At 42.0% G+C, this 6,000-nt stretch overlaps 1 protein-coding gene across 3 annotated transcripts in view; it reads left to right on the top strand.

The window, feature by feature from the left end:
- The first annotated feature begins 621 nt into the window (after positions 1–621).
- Positions 622–6,000, top strand: part of GLIPR1 (GLI pathogenesis related 1) — a 29,827-nt gene continuing 24,448 nt past the window's right edge. Inside the window, exons 1-3 of one of the 3 annotated variants that reach the window (XM_039249940.1) lie at positions 636–723; positions 1,590–1,694; positions 4,818–4,920. The gene's annotated coding sequence lies outside the window, so the exon portion shown is untranslated. Of the gene's footprint in view, positions 724–1,589; positions 1,695–4,817; positions 4,921–6,000 lie in introns of all 3 variants that reach the window. The other 2 variants (XM_039249941.1, XM_039249943.1) reach the window with 2 other exon arrangements.

The raw sequence follows: 6,000 nt of genomic DNA, 5'->3' as shown, positions 1-6,000 counted from the left end.
TTGTACGATAAATGGGATTAAATTCATTGGATATCTAATGAGATAAAATGTTAAAGCACCGATTACTAAACATAGGTTTATGCTTTAAAAAAAAAGTTTATTTATATTGAGAGAGACAAAGACAGCATGAGTTGGGGGAGGAGCAGAGAGAAAGGGAGACAGAGAATCCCAAACAGGCTTCAGGCTGTCAGTGTGTCAGGGAACTCAAATAGCAATGTCCTGGGTTAGGAGATTATAGGAAATGCATTACAAAGCAGAAAACTGCTTTCTGGCTTTGCTGAAAACAGCAGCCAAGCTTCGCTTATCTAGTTAATGTATATCTATGGGGTAGGTCCTGCCTATGCTCATAAATTCCTTAGACCTATGTTATTTCATGGAATATTTTATCCATGTTGTTTTTCTGCATGCTTTCTATACATTCTTACTGGCACATAGCCCACTGATGGATTGTGCAATGTTTGCCTAAATGTACACTCAGTGAATACGGGTGCTTGGGAGCAGGGAAACTTCCTTCAGCCTCCCTCTCACCTCTCTTGACTTGCACCGAGTCTTGAGTAATCCTGTCTGCCCTCCTCCTTTACTAGACAAAGCCGAAGCCAAGCCCACAATTGGTGACGCCAACACGATAGTGATACACTTCAGAGGCAGATTTTCAGGTGGCAGAATTGACATGTTCAGGAAAAGACAGTGACATTGCCTAGACTTCAGAGAGACCACGTCTCGGTAAGTGACAGCAGTACCCGCTTGGGATAGCTGCCACCGTGTCTTCTATTTAGTGAGAGTGTTTCTTTTCTCTGTCTCTACCATGGGCCAAAAATGTCAAAGGAATAGCTATTATATTTAAAAACTTTACAGCAGCTCTTAAAGGTGGCTCATTGTACTGTTACAGATCAATTAAGTAAATTGTTATGAGCAATAGAGATGCCTGTTCCTGGGTCCCCAACTATGGTTCAGTTGATTTAGATTTATGGGAACAAGTGGGAAAAAATTTTAAAAAGGAAACTTGAAGAAAGAGAGAAGGTTTCCAATTCCATTTTCGTGACCTGGAGTTTAGTCTGTACATGTATCTCCATGAGAAGGAACAAATTAAGAAAAAAAGCTAACACCCGCCCCTCCTGGAACACCTCCTACTATGGAGGATGACTCCCCTCCACTGCCTTCTTAACTACTCCTCCCGATTGCTCATTCATTCATTCATTCATTCACTCACTCATTCATTCATTTCCCTGGTTAATGACTATGATAATTGGAGCCAACTATGGTTAGTGTACCTCAGGATAGGGACTTTAAGGAATATCCCCAAGCAGCTGCCGAAACTCCATTTGTTTGGGGAAATTCCCTATCTTCTCTGGCCTGAACTGGGCTGCCTAATTCCACTAGTTGGTGGAAAACAAAACAAAAACCTGGCTTGGCTCTGTTTGTGCTGCTGACAGGCTTTAGGACTAGGAGACCTCTTTCTCTGCCCTCTGGGCTTTTATCTGCCTCCTGGCTTCTAGGCCAAATCTCACCCATTCAGCCTTCCCCTCCCTTTCCGGCTTCGGCACCACCTGGGGTGTGGCCTGCATAACTGGTTTCTATCTCATCCTCAGTGCCTTGGGCACTACTGGCTCCTCCTCCCACCCTTCGGTCCAGGGTCCAAGAGGAAAGAGCACCACTTTGGACCGCCCACTTCATATTCTCCACCAGCATTCCAGGTAAAAATTAACCATGGGGAACAAATTGTCTTAAGTGGACCCAAGTAAAACGTATTCTGTATTTAGGATAATTTAAGTTTGCTGGTTTTTGATAGACCTGTTTATCAGCATTAAATATGGAATTTATTCTATCTAGGCTTGCTGAAAGTCAAGTAAGCTTCTGTTATCTCTGTTGCAATTTGTTAGCAAAAGGATGACTTAAAATAACGGTTAATTTTGTCTGTCTCAAAGTTTTCATGGGTAATTGTGGAGATAATTTTCAGTCCTTGGTAACCTAAAACGTTAAAGTTTTGTTTGCACAATAAATGGGGTTGAATTCATTGACTAATGAGATAAAAGACTAAAGCACTGATGACTAGATGTAGGTTTGTGCTTCTGACTTATTGCAGAGAAACTAAGACTGTTTGGGTCTGATAAACGTGCTTCGTGCTTTATTAAAATTTTACTATGGAAAACCTGTACGTGCGTACTTGATAAACTTACCATCTTAAAAAAAAATTCTGATGTAACTATTCTCAATTTGTTACTGATGAAGTTTTTGGGTGATGGTGGGGTGGTCTGGAGCTGACAGCCAAGAAAGAATTCTTGAATGCATCTTTGCTGCAAAAAGGTGATTTTATGAAAGCATGGGGACAGGACCCGTGGGCAGCAAGGGTTGCACTGGGGTTGTATATAACTCACTGTATACCCTCATGTTGGGAGGGGTTCAGGGATAGAGTAAATCTCTAAAGAATTTTGGAAGCAAGGTTTCCAGGACTTTGAAGGGCTAGCTGTTGCTAGGGAGATGCCATTTATTACCATTTAGTAAAACCTCCGTCATGAGGCCCTTCAGATGTATATCAGGGGGCCATAAGCTTGGAGTACGATTGTCAGCATATATCTTGGGGAAGTGGAGATAAAGGAAGTTTCCAAAGGAATTTTTTATGTCAAAGTAGACTTATAGGATCCTGGACATCAGGATAATGTTAAGCTAAGCTTCCCTGTTGTCCCTACCAAAGTGTCATCATTGAGGCAGCTGAGCCTCATTCTGCCAGTTTCAAGGACTTGTCAGTGGGCTGTAGGCAGTAAGGTGATTTAATTTTTCATTGGCCTTAGTCTCCCACATTGGCATGGCAAGCGCTTAAACCCTTTTCCTTTGTTCTTGAGTAGCCAGGAACATCCAAGGAATATCGCACATATTCCACCTGGGTGGTGGCTAGGGTGCTATTAGTCTGTACTTTGCTGTCAGCTTGCCCCATGCTCCCTCATCATCATCACATTTCCCTCCTATTTGTGTAACCACTGTGAACACTTCTGGATGTTTAAAAATCATAGCACAGACATACGTTCACTACGTGCCTAAAACAAAGGACCATAAAGCAAATCTGACATTCATTTCAGTAGCCTCCTTTACTACATCCACCTCCACCAAAGATTCTTTTTTTTTTTAATTTTTTAATGTTCATTTATTTTTGAAGGAGAGAGACAGAGCATGAGAGGGGGAGGGGCAGAGAGAGAGAGAGAGGGAGGGAGAGAGAGAGAGAGAGAGAAAGAATCCCAAGCAGGCTCCACGCTGTCAGCGCAGAGCCCCATGCGGGGATCGAAGTCATGAACCATGAGATCATGACCTGAGCTGAAGTCAAGAGTCTACACTTAACTGACTGAGCCATCTGGGTGCCCCTCCACCAAGGATTCTTACCCACCCCCCATTCATCATTGCCAAATAAGGAAGATATGGTCCCTAGTAGCTCTTCAGTCATCTGGTAGCCCTGCCAGAACTCCCTTGCCCATAAAGAGGAATTTTTTCAAAATCTTACTCTCATTAACTGGGGTCCTAAAGGACACAACCTCAGTGGGCAAACCTATTAGGTTTTCTGAACCTAGCAATTCCTCCATCCTTTGGACTGATGGCAGATTTTCAGGGCCAATATTAATCATTGAAAACAGATTCACATAGCCCACGGCATTACAGCTTACAGCATTTTAGCCTTTCTTTTTTGATTCTCAATCTCTCTCATGGGCATTATGCTAATAGTAGTGGCACCTTTTGTATGAATCTCACACAGATTGTCGCACACAGTGTCATGATCTGCACACCTCATCCTTATGTTTTCATAATTTCCACTAAGCTGGTTAATATAGCATTTGACAACCGTATTGTTTTTGAAGTACCTCCTCTGGCTTGGTACACAGCCTGTATCAGTCATTGTAACATTACCAAACTTTCTATCTCGCCCATGTTTATCTTAAAAAGACAGCCTCAAATTTGGTTGCCAGTAAATCTAGTGGGGCTCTGGGAAGGGTGCAATAGTGTCACTGAATTAGCCCAAGTCATTTCTAAGTGGAGACCTAAAAGATTTGTTGGATGACTCATTGCCTTCTTTATCTCACTGGTTGTCATTTTAGGCACTGCCTCTGTGGCAGTGGTCTCCCTTACAGTCTATCCACACTGCTAAAGCAGTCAGTCCCATAATGACTAATATCACCAAGGCAACAAGGATTCAAACAGGTTCATAACGATCTCATGCAGAGACTACAAGCTGCAGAAGCAGCCCTCGAAGGGAGGGAGGACTGCCAACAGGCACTTGTTGATCATCAACGTATACAGTGTGACAGGCAATGTGACAAAATTTGTGTCATTCCCTTACAATATAATATGTCTCAACACTCCTGGGATTTACTGAAAAAAACACCTACAAGGAGCTTTTTCCACCAACTTACAATCTGAGATGAATGCTCTGTGTTCCGAGCTGCATCAAAACTTAGATATTCAGGGGCGCCTGGGTGGCTTAGTCGGTTAAGCATCCGACTTTCGCTTAGGTCATGATCTCGCGGTTCGTGGGTTTGAGCCCCGCGTCGGGCTCTGTGCTGACTGCCAGCTCAGAGCCTGGAGCCTGTTTCAGTCTGTGACTCCCTCTCTCTCTGACCCTCCCCTGCTCACACTGTCTCTCTCTTTCCTAGAAATAAATAAAACACATTAAAAAGAAACCTTAGATATTCAACAGGAAACACAGATACAGGTTGAACAGGAGTTATCTGACAATGTGAAATGGTTAAATCCAACCAACTCATTCCATGGGCTCAGTTTACATATTTGGATTATTGGAGTTCTCTGCCTGTTAATCTTTTTTGTATTTCTCATAGCCCTCCGAATGATCTACACCAGAGTGGCCTCCTCAAGATGTCATAAACAATGACTGATTATTCTCCTCAACTCCCTTGAACAAGAAGGTCCTTCAAACAAAAAGTACTGGGCTTCGCCATAATCCTTTAGTATTTTATCTATGCATGCCTTTATCAGCAGTGTATATGAGTTAATTTGTGTACAATTGTAAAGATCCCATGCTTCTCCAGAATAAAATAGTTCTAGGGTTTTTTTTTCTGTTTATAAAAGATACTATATAATTACTGTAAAAAAAATTCCACAGTACAGAAGAGATTAAGGAAGTAAGGAAAAAAATCTAAACAGCCACCTTTCAGAGATAAACACTGAAAACAAGTCTCTTAACACACAGACATGCTTCTCAAGACCATGGCAAAGACCCTGGGTAAGGAAAGACTCAGCAAAGTTGTAAGCCTCTTGAAAAGAAGCAGAGGCTTGCCTTCACTCCTTGCTAAAAATTCCTTTTGTTCTGAGCAAACCATCCTCTGTGGGCTTTTGTTGTGGAAACCTTTTTGTTGTGGAAAGTAAGACATGTTAAAGGTTTTAGTTCAGAGGAGCTAATTGGCCTCGCATAGTAATGTAAAAAGGGTCTCAGTGACGGCCAACTTTCCTTTTTGTTTATTATTTTCAAGAAATTCAAGAAGAAAATTGTTTAGCTCGTTTCAGTACGAAGATAATATTGCTAATTCTTGGGAGTTGTGTATGTGCAATGGGGATTGCTCAAGCAATCACAAAATGTCACTAAATTTTCTTGTTTGCAAGGTTGCATTTTTCTTGTTTTGGTGTTCAAAACTCAGTCAGTCTAGCTCACAGAGACTCAGAAGAAGGTGGGAAGCAGACCCAGGCCTGTATCCCACCTCAAGCTTCAGGAAGGTCTCACTGTTGACTGACTACCTTGATCAAAAGGTTACCTCTGAGCTCCAGACAAGGAGTCTTAGGTCAATATAATGGAATGGAATGCTAGTGCAAATTAGGCAGCCTGGACATAAGTGACATTATTTATGAGTACTTTCTGAAGTTATGTGGCGGGGGCAATAATTTCACTTCAGAGTTCTATAATGTTTCCTTTTAAGAGTTTCCACCAAAAATAATCACCCCCAAGCCTATTCCATTCTCCATATCTCTTGGTTTTCTAAAACCAGATCACACCCCAACTACAGCTTA

Source organism: Hyaena hyaena, unplaced genomic scaffold, assembly GCF_003009895.1.
Source record: "Hyaena hyaena isolate Hyena2069 unplaced genomic scaffold, ASM300989v1 scaffold_352, whole genome shotgun sequence".
Lineage (NCBI taxonomy): Eukaryota > Metazoa > Chordata > Mammalia > Carnivora > Hyaenidae > Hyaena > Hyaena hyaena.
The sequence above is the reverse complement of the archived record's forward strand: the minus strand, read 5'-3'. Positions and strand labels throughout refer to the sequence as shown.